Genomic DNA, 16,603 nt, shown 5'->3' on the forward strand with positions numbered 1-16,603 from the left:
TTTCTTAACCTCTTTTCTTTTCCTTAAAAGACATTGTAATGTATAAACTTATTTACGAAGAAAGTTACAAACCATTAATGTAAAGTTTAGCAAGTAATTATAAATTTGGCATCTATGTAACTTCTGCAAAGGTGGAAAAATAAATTCGGCAGGACTCATAGCCTCTAGTATGTGCCATCCTGACCACTAGCCCCTCAATCCTCACAAACCTCACTTTTGTGACTATCATTTCCTTGCTTTTCTTTATAGTTTGTCCACCTACGTGTGCCTCCTAAACAACATAGTTCAGTTTTGCCTACTTTTTCTTGTTTTTAGAATTGGCACCTCAGCTAACATCTGTTGCCAATCTTTTTTTCCCCTTCTTTTTCTCCCCAAAGCCCCCTAGAACGTAGTTGTGTATTGTAGTTGTGGTCCTGCTGGTTGTGCTATGTGGGACGCTGCCTCAGCATGGCCTGATGAGAGGTGCCGTGTCCACGCCCAGGATCTGAACTGGCTAAACCCCAGGCCGCCGAAGCAGAGTGTGCAAATTTAATCACTTGGCCATGGAGCCGGCCCCTAGCTTTGCCTAATTTTGAATGTTATGTACTTGCAATCATACCATATGTGTTCTTTTGTGTCTTGCTTCTTTCACCAAACATTTTGTTTGTAAGATTCACCCATGTTGCCTCTTGTAGCCATAGTTCACTCATTCTCATTGCTGCCTAATTCTCATTGTATGGATATACTGAAATTTTCCAATCTATTGAACATCAAATTGTAGTTATCAAGAATACCTGTTTTGCTTTTAAAAATAAGAGCTGGATTTGCTGCCCCCTTGTGTCTTACCAACAACTATAACAGCATCATCCTGTGTATCCTTTTTTATTCCTCACAGGCAAACAAAGGGCTCCAAAAACCAGCTGAGTTTCACCAGGCCAACTTGCTCAAATTACACCTGGGGGCTGAGGCGACCACACCTCTCAGGGGCAACGAGCTCCCGAGGGAGAGGCTTCTACTACCAGCATGAGCTCAGCTCTGACTCTACTGAGGTTTGAGTTGCTGGGACAGAAAGGAATTTGGCATAAATAGATTTGCCAAGATATAGTTGGGAGGTGCTCAGGTGCCTAAAAGAATGCTTTTTTAAGAGATATATTTTACACTATTATTAATGCAAATACCAAGTCCTATTCTGAAAGCAGGCTGGAGAAATTCATTTCAATGAGTATTCCACTTTTTTATTCACCTGATGTTTAGTAAGTGCCAGGCATTGTTGTAGGCACTAGAATACAAAAGTAAACAAATGTAATGAGCAGATAGGCAAATAGCTATTGTAATATACTACCAGTTAGTGATAAGCACTAAAAAGAAGACAAATTAATGGTAAAAAAAAATGAGGTAATGGGCTGGTCCATGGAAAGCCACTCAGAGGAGACAACAAGCAGAAATGTGAATGAAATAACAGAGCAAGTCAAGAGACGGTCCCGGGAGGAGTGTAGGGAAAGAGAACTACACGGTGAAAGTGTTGAGGTGGGAGAGAGCTTGGTATGCCTGAAGGACAGCAGGAGGGCAGAAACAGAAGAGCAGAGGAGGGAGGCCGAGAGTAGAGGAGATGCAGTGGAGAGAGAGGACATGTGGGCATGGTAAGGAAACTGGATTTTACTCTGAGAGTGATGGAAATCCATTGGAGAACTTGAGCAAGGGAGTAGTATGATCTAATTTACATTTTGAAATTATCGCTCTGGCTGCTGGGTGGAAAATTGATTTTAGGGAAACAAAAGTGGGAGCAAGGTAGGAAATTAGAACACTATTGCAAAAATTCTGGCAAGAAATGGGATGGCTTTGGACTGGGTGAAATGGTGGAGCTTGTGATAAGCGGTCATATTCAGGGCATATTTTGAAGATAGAGTGCACAGGACATGCTGATGAATCGGCTATGGGGAATGAGGGAAACAGGAATCCAGGATGACTCCTGGGTTTGGGCTTAGCTGGTAGTAGAGGGGTGGAGGTCAGACTAGTCAGGGGGAGAGGCACAACTCAAGTTCTATTGGGGTACAGTAACTTTGCAATAACTATTACACATCTAAGTGGACATGCCCAGCAGATAGATGGAACATAAATGTGGGAGAGAGATTAGGACTTGATGTATACATGTGAGAATAATTATGAGATAAATGGAACTGAATGAGCTTACATAAGAAGTAAAAGTAGAAGAAAAGACTGAGGAATAAACTCTGGGGCACTCAAGATTTAGACAGCTGGAAGAGAAATTGGGCTAGCAAAAGAAGCTGAGGTAGAAGGAAACCAAAAGAGTTTAGTATCCAGAAGGTAACTTTTAAAAGTAGTTAAAAAAGGAAAGTAATAAACTGCTTTAAAAAAAAACAAGCTGATTGAAAGTTCAGGTAACATGAAAGTTGAGAACTGACCATTGGATTTTCCAAGATGGAAGTCACTGATAACCTTGCTAAGAATGACCTTAGTACAGGTGATGACATAGAAGCTTGGTTGGGAAGGATTGAGTTAAGACCAGGAAGGAGAGATGTAGAGATTTTGAGTGAAGACGTTAAAGAATTTTTCAAGAAATGTAATCCATGCTCTTAAGAAGTTAAGCTTACTTAAGATTGATTAATATTTCAAAGGTCTTCTATGCATTTTAAATTAATATCTGCTGATACTACAGGTAGGCAAAAAAAGAAAATGTTGAAACAAAAAGCATCCATGGCTTACTGGGAGGAAAATCACTGAAAAGTTTTAAGAAAATCTTCTCTTTTGCACCTATATGGCTGAAAAGTTTAGTGGAAACACAAAGCCACTCTAGATTATGCATCACTACAAGACAGAGTACTAACCAGATATGTGACATCATCTGCTCAGGTCACCAGGGTGATGACTTGGCTCAGGTAGGTGACCAATGACTTTGATTTTGCATGCAATCTTCTTTAAAACACAAACGTAATAACTTTGCAGCTTTCGTTCATCTTATTTTTTCATTTTTAATTTCTCTGACCGCATTTTCTCACCTATTTAATGTACCTTTTTTTCCTGTTTCATTGTTGAATTATTATCCAAAAACTGCTTTAATATTTCTTGGAATAAAGGAAGTAATAATTTCTTAGCTGACCAATGTAATAAAATGTTTGTAGGTTTTCATCCACATGGTGTTTCATAGCTAACTTATATATAGATTATGCCAGGCCACATCTCTATGGATTCCAACACTATAAATATATATGCGTAGCTGCATCTAAAATCTGACCAGAGTGAATGTGACCTGGGATCTCACTCAGGGACAGTGGCAGAGACTGCTGATTATCCCCTGACAGCTTGTCTCCCTGTATTCCATCGTAATGAAAGTTTTAGTTGGGCCCAAGGCCATCCAGAATAAGGACAACATTTCCTGGCCTCTTTGGTAGGTGTGGTCATGTGACTCAATTCTGGCCAGTTGAATGTGAGTAGAAGTTCATATAGTGTCTTCTGGAAACCTTCTTTTTAAGGCATGTTTTTTTTTGGCAAGGAAGATTGGCCCTGAGCTAACATCTCTTGCCAATCTTCCTCTTTTTCTCTCCCCGAAGCCCCAGTACATAGTTGTATATCCTAGTTGTAAGTCACTCTAGTTCTTCTATGTGAGATGCTGCCACAGCGTGGCTTGATGCATGGTGTGTAGGTCTATGCCCAGGATCTGAACCTGCAAACCCCAGGCCGCTGAAGTGGAGCATGCAAAGTTAACCACTCGGCCACGGGGCTGGCCCCTGGAAACCTTCTTTATGAGAGAGCTGGTGCACGCCCTTTTGCTTCTTCTTTATTCCTCCTTCAGTTCTGCTTCCCAGAGCATGAATAATGCTCTTTGACTATGAGATCAAGGCCATGCTTACCTCAGCAGCAAAATGGAAGGAGTCTGAGTCCTTGACATCATGAACTTGCCATACCAGTCCTATGCTGTCTATCCATGCAGCTCTGTAAGAGAGAAATCTATTTCTAGTACAGCTGCAATCTATTTTAACTAACATTCACAGTGAGCCCCGAGTGGGATCTTTAACTAGAATATGAACCTTTGGGCCCCTTCCTCTGAGGGTCACAAAGGTAGTATGTAAGTATTGACTTTCAGATACCATTTGGTTCATTTGTCTGCTTATAAGATCACTGCCATCCTCTAGCTTTCCAGGGCTTTTTGAATAGGGATATTTCCATCACCCTTACATATGACTGACCCAAGACAGAGTTCACTATGCTTACACCTTTGTATCTTGGGTCAATGATCGTTGGGGTTAATGTGTGCTGTAAAGTTGTTGAGAAACCCTGGTGGGTTTCTCATCTTCTGCTCCCATGTAAAATTTGTATTCAATTCAGATGGGCTTTTTGAAGAAAGATTGAACTTCTGATTGAAAATTAAGCCTGGTTTTGGTAGCTGATGAGATGGCACCTGGGCACCACCCACAGGACAGATGTCCTGGGTAAGGAGAGGAGCAGACTCTGAGACAAGGACTGGGACAGTAGGCGGAGGGAGAGTTCTGGAGGGGATAATTGCCCTCACCTCTTTTTAAAGAAATATTTTAAGATAAGCAATTAATCTTGTCCTAAAGCTCCCCAAAAATTGATTAAGGAACTAAGGAGTGGGAGTAGAGTAGAGCTTAGGATGACTCAGAGACAGGGTACTGTCTTCAAATATCTGAAGGGCTATTTTTCTTAGAAGAGGGATTAGAATTGTTTTGTGAGCCCCCACATACAGAGAAGAACTAAAAAGATAGGGGTAGTATTGACAAATCAAAGCAAGAGAGGAGTGCTGTCAGTGCTGTCTCAAAGTAGAGCAGGTTGTCTTGTGGAATGAGCTCCCATTACTGGAAGCATCCAAGAAGAGGTGGGAGGCCTCTTGGTGGATATACCAGACTCCAAGATGGCACCCAATCATCCTTGCCTCCTGGTGTTCATGCCCTGTGTTGTCTGACCTCCGACATGAATAGTGCTGACCTACATAACCAATAGGATAGTGTGCAAATGACAGCGTGACTTCCAATACTATGTCATAAAAGACACTGTGGCTTCCACCTCACTCTCACTTGGATCACTCCCTCTGGGGGAAGCCAGCCACCATGTCATAAGGATACTCAGCAGACTTATGGAGAGGTCCATGTGACAAGAAACTGAGGCCTCCTGCCAAGAGTCAACAATGTAATAAGCCATCTTGGAAGTGGATCTTCTAACTCTAGTCAAACCCTCAGATGGTTGCAGCCCTGGTCAACATCTTGACTGCACCTCTGAGACCATGAGCCAGAAGGACTCAAGTAAACTGTTCACTAATTCTTGACCCCAAGAACGTGTGGGATAATAATTTTATTGCTGTGTTAAGTCAACAACTTTTAGGATAATTTGTCATGCAGCAATAGAGAACTAATTCAATGCTGCATGAAAAATTTACACATCAGTTGGAACTTAGATCAAATGGATTCTGAAGCCCCTTTGAGTGTGGAACTGACAGCTTTTTAACAGTCACTTGACTCAAACAGAAGTGAAGTTGGATTCAGCTCCTGGCCATCCTTAAGATATGTCTGCCTCTTCTTCCTCTAGCTAATTTTAGCAATCCTCCAGAGCCCTGGGCATCCAAATGTTTCTGGCTACCTGGACAGGGCCCAAGGCTGGCTTTGGAGAGATGTCATCTCATTATAGATTTTACCACTTGTGTGTTGGTGTTGTGATCACATTGAATACTTTTCTAGAAACTGAAAATATTCTGTTTGGATTTTAGAAAATAACACCATGAATGTATACATAAATCTATATGCTTACATGTAAATTATACTTCATGCATATACATATATATATTTACATGTGCATGTATATCTCTAAATACATGTGCATTTAAACAGATATCTCACAGTGTTTATGTGCATGGACATGAACAATCCATATAGATCTGACTTTCTAGCGGTCTGTGTCATTTCTGAAAGTCAACACAGAGAGCCAAATTCACGTCAGGAAGCTGACAAATGCTGCCGAACAAACTTAAGCCTCTGCTCCTGTCTTATTGATTAATCTCTTATCAGTTTTCCTTGGAGGAGAAGAATGGTCGCAGAACACCCGTCCTTGGACTGTATGCATATCACCACCTCTGTAGGAACCTATTGAAGTTGGTGTATAATTTTTCTGGCGGACAGGCGATTATGAACGCCTATTTAATGCTTGTCACTGCACTCAGCACCATAGAAGGATGTGAGGACCACCTCTCTGCCTTTGCTCTTTCTTTATGTGGAGTGTCCTTCTCTCCCCTCCACAGAGGTGGCACCAATGCTCCTTCTCGGAAAAAACCTTAACTTGTCCTGAGAATTGGAAATATGAATCGGAATTCTCCTCTGTGCTTCCAGAGACATTACTTATTCCGCTCTCACGACACCTCTCATCTTTGCATGATCATGTGGTTATATGAACAACAGCCATTCCCAATAGACTCTGAGTTTTCTTAGCACAGGCACTCTCTTATCTATAAACATATACTCCACTCTTAGCACCCACACTGAAATATGGTTGATTTCAACAAATGTCTCTTGAATGACGAGGGAAAGGGTCTTTTGGCCTTACAGTCCAGCTAGTTGGGGTATGGAGTAAAGGCTTTAAACATTTGGTAAATCACATTAAAATGAGGCCTAATACCACATCTATCAGAATGGCTAAATTAAAAAATAATGACAATACCAAATGATGGCAAGGATGTAGAGAAACTGGATCACTCGTATATTGCTGGTGGGAATGTAAAATTGTATAGTCACTCTGGAAAATAGTTTAGAATTTTCTTAAAGAAACTAAACATTCAACTGTCATACCATCAGAAATTGCATTCCTGAGCATTTATATCAAAGAAATGAAAATTGATGTTCACATGAAAACCTGTACCAGAATGTTCATAGCAGCTTTATGTGTAATAGCTGGAAACTGGAATCAGCTGAGATGTCCTTCAATAGGTGAATGGTTAAACAAACCACAGTATAATAGCCACACTGTGGAGTACTATTTAGCAATAAAAAGGAATGAACTGTTGACACACACAACTTCGACGAATCTCCAGGGAATTGTGCTAAGTTTAAAAAAAAATAAAAAGCTGGGCTGGCCTGGTGGCTTAGTGGTTAAGTTTGCGCACTCTGCTTCAGTGGCCTGGTTTGCAGCTTTGGATCCCAAGTATGGTCCTACACGCCACTCATCAAGCCATGCTGAGGTGGCATCCCACATACAAAATAGAGAAAGATTGGCACAGATGTTAGCTAAGGGCAAATCTTCCTCACCAAAAAAAAAAAAAAAGCCAATAGCCGAATTTTCCATTTATATAACATTTTGAAATGACAAAATTTTAGAAATGAAGAACAGATCAGTGATTGCCAGGGTTTAGGAATGAGGGGAAGAGGTGGAGGGTGGTGGGGGTATTGGTTGGCTCAGGGTACATTACCACAGACTGGGGGGCTTAAACAACAGACATTTACTCTCTCACAGTTCTAGAGGCTGGAAGTCTGAGATCAAGGTGTCACATGATTAGATTTTGGTGAGACCTCTCTTGCTGGCTTATGGTGTCCTCTATCTCGCTGTCTATCTCATGATGCCTTTGTTATGTGCATGCATACAGACAGAGAGCGAGCAGGGTGTGGGGGGAGAGCAAACTCTCTGCTATCTCTTCTTATAAGGGCACTGTCCCATCAGATCAAGGCTCTACTCTATGACCTCATTTAATCTCAGTCACTTTCCTTTTTTTTTCCTGAGGAAGATTTGCCCTGAGCTAACATCTGTTTCCAACCTTCCTCTTTTTGTATCTGAGCTGCTACCACAGCATGGCCACTGACAGACAAGTGGTGTAGGTCCATGCCCAGGAACCAAACCCAGGCCACTGAAGCAGAGTGCGCTGAACTTAACCACTAGGCCACCAGGGCTGACCCAACTTTTGTCACTTTCTTAAACACCCTATCTCCAATACAGTCACATAGGACATCAGGGATTCAACATGTGAATTTTGAGGGGGGGGGACACAATTCAATCCACAGCAAAGGCAACACCAGGAATTCTTGCCTTGTTGGAACTATTCAATGTCTTGACTGTGGTGGATACATGAACCTACACAGATGATAAAATTATCAATTTGCATAGAACAACATATACACATGCACACACACATACAAATGAATACCAGTAAAACTGGGATAATGTTAATAAGACTGGTAGATTTCATCAATGTCAACAGCCTGGTTGTGATATTATGCTGAAGTTTTACAAAATGTTACCATCAGGGAAAACTGGATAAAGAGTAAGAGACATCTCTCTGTATTATTTCTTACAACTGCATGTGACTCTACAATGATATCAATTAAAAAAATAAAATAAAAAGAAGCCGAGTTCTGTTTAGTTCAGTTTAGTCACTATGTTATGATTTGAGATTGAGCTACAAGAGAGAAATTAGTAAATAAATAATAGAAGTGTAAGATATAAGGGGAGACATCAAATGATAGCATTACTAAAAATATAAAGCAAACAAACAAAAACTAGAGATAGCATAAAAAAATAGAGATAACGCTTCCCTACAGAAGGAGGGAGTGACTCTGGAACACAACACGAGGTGAGAGTAAGGCACAACCGACCCCCTGCTGGCAGCGCCTCTGAACAGCAGACCTCAGCCACTGGGGGAATCCGCAGCCTGGAAAATTTTGGTCCTACAGCCAGAACATATAAAGGCCCAACAGATACCTTTTGGGGTTGGCTATGGAGCAAAGTTGGAGATAAAAAGAAAAGACTCAACTGTGGCCTAAACAGCTGTGGAAACTGTAGTACATATCATCAGATTCTTAGCATCCCTGCCTTCCCCCTTTGGGTAGCGGCCTTGCTGTTTGAGCAGGATTGACACCTCTCACCTCCCAGGGCTCCAGGGTGGGCTGTAATGGGCCCAAACCAGTGGTATAATTTCAGCCCCTTTGCTGCAGTGATTGGTCCATCTGTGGATGATTGCCCTACCTGGTTTAATCAAAGGGAGGGCCAGAGCCGTTATACTAAGATTGTGGGAAAGAAGCTTACCCTCTTTCACTGGATGTGAAAAAAGAAACACATGTAGTCTGGTTCATGCTGGTAGCCATCTTACGACTACTGGGGCAGCCAAACTTGAAGTTCCTGCCACTAAAGATAGAAGAGAAAGAGGAAAGGAAAAACAAAACAAAACAGATTTCAGTGATTTTGTTGAGCCACTTGGTCAAGCCACCCCTGGCTGAGGGTACCCAAAAGGTTGGCTTTTAAGTAGATTCCTTTGACTGCTTATACTATATTGAGTTGGAATTTCTATTACTTGAAACATAATGTGGAAGCCTCTATAAATCTACCCCCCAACCTTGCCCTGCCTCCAAAAGAACAAGAGATCGATTCTAGAAGCAGAGGCAGGGGCTGAAAGTCCAGTTGGTGGGTAGCAGGCCCTAGCTATAGGACATAGATTGCAAGTTGCTGAGCCAAGATACTAAAGAGAAGAGGGGCTAAGTCTGGAAACCATGAAAGGAGTTCCCAGTGTTTAGAGGGAATGGGATGGAGTTCTCAGAAAGCCTGGCTGACATCAGGAAGGTACTGAGTGCACTCTTTGGAAAGCAGACAGGGCATATAGAGTTTACCCAGGCCTCTCTCTCCCCTTTCCACCTTCCAGAGCCCTCAGTCTACTACAGAGGATAGGAAAGCTCCAGGTCGATTCTTTGGAGGCAGATATAACAAAGCTCCAACCCCTCCACTGCGTCAGCCCGCCCAGCCTAGCAGAATGCCAATGACAGGTGGACTGAGGAAACGATATGGGAAAACGCAGGCAGGGTTGGGTCCAGCTTAGGGAGATGGAGTAGCCTTGTGTTGCCCTTCTCTCTAACCCACTTCCTACTCCCTTAGGAAGCACCCCTCATCTTGATTCACAGGGAATGCTGCTGAGGCTTTTTCATAACTTGGGACTTGGCAAAATACTGGATGCCCTTCAACTCCCTTTTCAGCCTCTTCTTCTGCCTTGTATAGCGCTTTTCACCTTCCTGTCTTTCATTTCCCTCCAAGCCCTCTCTTTCCAGAACTATCTTGGTTTTGTGCAAAGAGTATTGTGCTTAGAGTCGGGTGATCTAGGATCCGAATCTTAGTTCTGCCTTGTAGTAGCTCTGTGACCTTGGTTAGTCACTTTTCCTGTCAGGATACCAGTTTCTGCCTCTAAGGAAAAATTGGAGGACAGAGGACGAGCAAAGGCATGGTGCGGGCTTGGAGGTCACGTCCAGGAAGTGTAGAGTTTGTATCTGGCTGACCTTTCCTGTGTTTCTTAGAAGCATCACCAATCACCCAGAAGTAAATAGACACTTGCTTCTAGATTACTATTGTATTTTGAAGGAAACCACGGTTTTTTCTGTGCAGAATCTTTGCGTGCACGGCATGCTTCTCCAGATTAGTGTTCCTCATGGCCTTTCATTATGCTTTGTTTCAGCCACCCTGAAGGATGGCTGTTTCTTCTCTCTGTCACTCAAGGACATTCATAACTTTTACATATGCCACACAGCATCTAATTTAGATCAGACTATTCCAAACACAGCATCCAAGTTTGGTGAAAATTTGTTCATTTAGATTTGAATTCTGTAGAGACAGAATCTTAATTTTACTTTTAAAGATAGAAAATATGGCTGGACAAATTACTTCGGGTAAAGAGCATGTTCAGCATATTTCAATCAGAGCCCAGTTTGGAAGCCACTGTAAAATCGATAGCATGGAGCATTTGAGCCCTTGAGGAGGCTCCTTAATAATCTGGTCCTCATTTATTCATTCAGAGTATTACAACGGACCAACTATTGGTTCTGCAAAGAGTTCCCAGTGGGGAAGAACAGAGAGCAATGCTTGGTCAGGAGGATTTCAGAGAAAGCAGAGGGAAACGAATGGGTGCTATGTCTACACTGCTTCCCCTGCCTGAGCTCTAGGCATTTCTGAGGGCCATAGTCTCCCAGAACTGAGAGAGCTGGATGGTGAAGGGCAGGCCCAGGAGGTCAGTCGCAGCCCCAGGGAAGCCTTCCTGGGTTTGTTTTCAACGTGTTGTTGAGGACGGCGCTTTTCACAGTACCTCATGGTGGCTCTCTAATGAAGACCCATAGGAGAGGTTTTGCTTAGGACTCAGCATTGCTGGTGGTGCTCTACCTGACAATCTTGTTTGTGTTTGCCGTGTAGACGCTAAGAACCTTCTCACTCTTCTTATTTCCTCTATCACATTGGTGGCTACAAACATAGAGCCAGTTTTGTGGCCGCTCCTGTAACACATGTGTAGGAGGACATGGATTCAGTTGTGCATAAACTCCATTTCTGGATCCATCTTATTTACAGTTTTACTCTTTTTTACCCTCTGCTTTTGTTCTTACTGATGTAAAATTGTTAGTATGACATTTCTGAACATACTTAAAAGTAGAGAGAATAGTACAACAAGCCTCCATATATCCGTCCCCCACACTAAAGGTATCAAGATTTGCCACATTGGCATCATTGAGTCCTTTTATTTTTTTGTTCATGGCTGGAGAATTTTGAATCAAGTCTTAAATATGATGTCACTTCACCCTTATATACTTCAGTACGCATCTCTAAAAATTTTGGACAAACTCTTAAAAATCCACAATGACATTATCACACCTAACAAAATTGTCAATAATTCCTCAGAATTATCTACCTCAGTCTATAATCAAATTTCTCATGTTATCTCAAATATGGCTTTTTACTGTCTATTTGATTCAATCAGTATCCAAAGAAGGTCCACACATCACATTTGATTGTACATCTCAATTCTCTTTTAATTTATCATAGTCCCTCCCTCCCTTATTTTTCCTTTGCCAGTTATTTATTTGGGGAAAAAAAGTGTGTCTTACAGAATTTTCCGCATTTTGGGCTTTGCTGGTAGCATCCTTGTGGTGGTGTTTGAGGTATTCTCCCGTATCTTATATTTCCTCTAGACTATTTGGAGGCCTGATCAGAATCAGATTTAATTTTTTGATATGACTATTTCATGGTTAGTGCAGTATAATTCCTATAGCATTATATCAAGAGCCACATAATGTCTGTTTGTCTTTCTTTTCATGATTGATCCACTCTGTTCTCTCCTTCCCTGATAAGCAAGAACTTCCTTTGGTTTTTAATTGATCCTTCCATTTATTTTTAATATATGCAAATATTTATCTCTCAGTCTTAGATCAAAGGTAGCAATCTCTATATACAGTTCTGCCACTTGGTTTTCTCTTTTTCCTTTTTAAATTTTTTTTTTTTGAGGAAGATTAGCCCTGAGCTAACTGCTGCCAATCCTCCAGTTTTTGCTGAGGAAGACTGGCCCTGAGCTAATATCCGTACTCGTCTTCCTCTGCTTTATATGTGGGACGCCTGCCACAGCATGGTTTGCCAAATGGTGCCATGTCCGCACCCAGGATCCAAACTGGCGAACCCACGGCCGCTGAAGCGGAACGTGGGCACTTAACCACTGCGCCACCGGGCCGGCCCATCTATTTCCTTTTTAAAATTTTTATGTTGAGTAGATCCTGGAGATTATAACAGTTTATAGAGACCGTGCTCATTCCTTTGCTCAGTTCCATAGTTCTCCAGTGGGCAGGTATTCCATGTTTTACTCATCTAGTACCCTACTGATAAGCATTTCAGTTGATTTCAATCTTTGCCTACTACAAATAATTTTCTACTTTTGCCAGTATATTTTAGGCATACATTTCTAAACATAGGATTGCTGGGGAATCCTAGAGAAATGGATATATTATCCTCTTACACATTTTTGGCTGTTTTCAAATATAGAACATGTTCTATTTTGTGCTATTTTAAACTGTTTTTCAAGAAAGTTAGGTCATAAATTAATTTTTATTTTCATGATTATAATATGTTTTATGAGGCACTAAATAAAATAAATTTATGATTGCATGTGTATCTATCATTTATAAGCCTAAGACTCTGTTGTGAAAATTAATGTTAATCAGGCATTATCCATATATTTCACTCCCCCCCAGCCCACCAAAGTGTACCCTGCAACACCAGGTCCACGTCTCTGTCCTCTCCTCCAGACTTTCCCTGTCCCTCACTACACTTGCCATTGCCAGTCCAGTTTGTAGACTTTCGTGGGAATGGGTCAAGAAGGATTTTATGGCACAGAGAAATGGCCTAGGGACAAAGGGAGAGGGATGGGAGTGAGAAAAAACGGAGATCACAGAGGCTGGAGGCGGGCAATGTGTGGAGAGGTGGAGGCAGCAAATGAGAGGTGCTGGAGGACACAGGGCAAGAAGGAGAGGGGAAGAAACATGGAATCTGAGCGATGTTGCTACAGCTTGTGAGTTTGGTCACTGTTGTCTCCTTTTGGAAAAGCTAGTGAATAAAATTCTGCTATAATTATTTGTTTGGCTTTAGCACTATGCATCTGGAACATAATGTCATGTAGAGATGGATCTGTGTGGACTACAACATCAAGTCTTCGTAATGTGAATACCTAATGCGTGTACAGATAGTACTAGATTGAGATTGAAGTTGGCTGTCAGTGTGAAATCAGTTATGTATGAATTAAAATATAGGTACAAGCCCATGTGCTAATTGCAACCCCTCCACATACCTAACATAACACATAACGTAGGGATGTCTCTTTCTAATTATAAGCAGACCTATAAAGCAAGGCTGAGTCATACTAAATGTCTACTTACATCCTAATGCTTAAATCCAGGTCTTCTGGAAAGAAACTATTTGAATAACTGGTAAAATTTCTAAAAAAGAAGAAAAAACATAGCAACAGAAATGAAAACCCGACTCTAAGCTCAGCCAACATATTAGCTACACAGACTAGGCAAGGCCGTCAAAACTTTGGCAAGCGTGGCTGTCATCTAAGGGGAGACCGAGGTCAGGTTGCCCACGATCAGAGCAGCCACATCTGCCCTGCACAGGATTCTTTTGTGGGAAGGGAGCCTCTGGGTCTGGTCCCTGATGGCCTTGAGGGCTGACTGGAAGCCCATTCCCAGAGGGTAGTGGTTTGAACCCTTTATTTAGTTGAGCTCCACCTGTGGAAAACCTGGGGCTTGAATCCCTGATTCTTTCCTCCAGAGGGGATTAAACTCTTATTTGCAGTAGCCTGAAGAAGTTACAGGTCTGGGATGGCTTAGCACGCCTCCTTGTCACAGAACTATTCTGGGAACTTGTGTTGATTCTGCTTTCTCTCTGCCCAAAGCTTAGCTCTGGATTATTGTGCTGATATTGGCATTTACCCTGAAGAAAACTCTGCCTTTTTCTGCCCACCACTGGTTTCAGCTCAAAGTTTTAAAAGTAAATGTAAAATTTCCATATCTTTATCTCATTCATCTTCACAAGTACCCTGTGAAATAGGAACCATTATTCCACCCACCACCCAGCCCCCAAATCAGCCAATGAGGAAACAAGCATTAGAGGATACAAGCTTCTCAGTTACACTCATAGTAAGCAGCGGAGCCTCAATTTCAGTCTTGTCTGTTTGACTCCAAAGTGCGCGCTCTTAACCACTGTGCTTCCTGCCAAGTCCTCCCTCCCTGGGGTGACTATGGCCCTGGCCTTCAGATGACCACTCTGCTATTTCTCTTCATTTCAATCCACCCTGCATGCTGCCAACTAACTGTCCTTTTTAAAATATGACTGTCTAAATAGCATTAGCATGGGGTCAGCCCAGCGTCATAGTGGTTAATTTCAGCGTGCTCCATGCTTTGGCGGTTTGGATCCCAGGCAAGGACCTACACCGCTCATCAAGCCATGCTGTGGAGGCGTCCCACATACAAAATAAAGGAAGATGGGCACAGATATTAGCTCAGGGCCACTCTTCCTCACAAAAAAAAAAAAAGCATCAGTATAACCATTCCTGATAGGCCATATCTCTGATTCTCACCAAAATGTGCAAAAACACCCAAAGGACACAATTGGTACAGCACTGGGAATTAAGGATGTCAATGGACTATTTGCCAGTGTCAGGAAAATTTACCACTAAGTGAGATGTGGAGGGGCTTAAAATGACAAACTTTTCACTTTGACCTGTGAAACTGAATAGCAAGGCTAGTCTTGATGAGGCCAGAAAGCAGACTTGACACTCCCCTCCCTGAATTCCTCTCTCCAGGCCATGCCATCACCCATCTCTAAGTCATCACATATCTCTAAGTCATCACATCCACTGGACACAGCAATTCACTGGATGCGAGGGAAACAGGGGAAGAGTCTGTGTTAGTGTCTTCCTGGCACAAGATATAAAAATAGCCAGGCAGAGAATTAGAGCCCAAGGGCAGTGCGTGCACTCAGGAGCTGGGTTTCCTGAGACAGCACTATTCTGCTCCTCCCTACCCGCCCCCCGCCGCCCCCAACATGCCTTTGTTGTGCCAACAGGAATAATGAATGGGGAGAATTATTCAACAGGTTTTGTTGGGGGAGGTACTCAGGAGAGCCAACAAGGGATGGGTTTCTGTGTGGTTTGGGAGAAAGAAAAAGAAAACGATTTTAGAGGTCTAACTGCTATATATGGTAAATGGGAAATGGATGGGTGAAAAGAATTTAAGGACACTTTGTTTTGTGTTATACAATGTAATTCCCCATCTGGCGCCTCTCTAGAAATGTCCCTAGAAATATAAATTACTTTTCAATGCCTTTCTGGATTGTGCTTGTCGTTCTGTGTAATGAATGATCAGAAGGGGATCCAAACTTATCTCCTCTTCCTAGTCATGGGAATGGGCAGCGGAAGAGGTGAAGGATTCCTTCTTAGCCTGGGTAAGTCACTCCTGGTGCGTGTCTAAAGGACAATCACCACTCTCCAGGGTGTGATCTGAATGAGGGAACCCGTGCTAACCATCTGCTGGAAACACTGAGCCGCCATGGATCTTCTTTCTAATTTGATCAAACAGGAAAATCTAAAATAAACCAAATCAAGCCAAATAAAAATAAAAACCCAATCCCAATGGACTCTATAAAAGCAATTGAGCCACAAAGAAGCATAGTAATACTCTAAACATATAAAAGAAGTACACATTTAGAAGAAGTTGCTATAGAAATGAAAAGCATGCTTTAGAGTAATCTGCTTTCCTTCCTTTCTCTCCAACTCTGTTTCTTTCTTCCTGTGGCTCTCTTGTGTCTCCCAGTCTTTCACCATTCCATGCTCTTTCTCTCCTTCTTCTCCTCCACTTGCCCTCCCTCCTTTTCTTTCTCCCTCTGCATCTTACTTTCCTTATTTTCTCTTCATCCCTTTCAGTTTATATGGTCCCTGCTGAGGACAACATGGTGGATATCTTTAATCTTCTCCTCACTCTCCACCCCATGTCATGGAGGGAGTGTTGGGGTCTGAAGTTCCAGGTCCTCTCAGTCCCTGAGCCTCCAGTGGAAATCTCTCTTTCTGCGGCTCTCTTTCAATCACTCCCTTGCAGTGTTTGAGTTCAAGTCTTACATCAGATTCCCTTGGCTCCAGTTTCACTTGCTCAGGCTTGTGAAGAAAGGCAAGATGCACCAGGTGTGTGGCAGTAGTGATGCTCTGTGTAGAGTCTAAGAGTGCCTTAGATTGAGTTTCCTGGAAACAGGCTCAGAGATGGAGAGTCGCATGCAGAGTTTACTGGGGAGAACTCTCAGAAGTTACACCTGTAGGGAGGTGAGGAAGACAGGA

This window comes from Equus caballus, chromosome 19, assembly GCF_041296265.1.
Source record: "Equus caballus isolate H_3958 breed thoroughbred chromosome 19, TB-T2T, whole genome shotgun sequence".
NCBI lineage: Eukaryota > Metazoa > Chordata > Mammalia > Perissodactyla > Equidae > Equus > Equus caballus.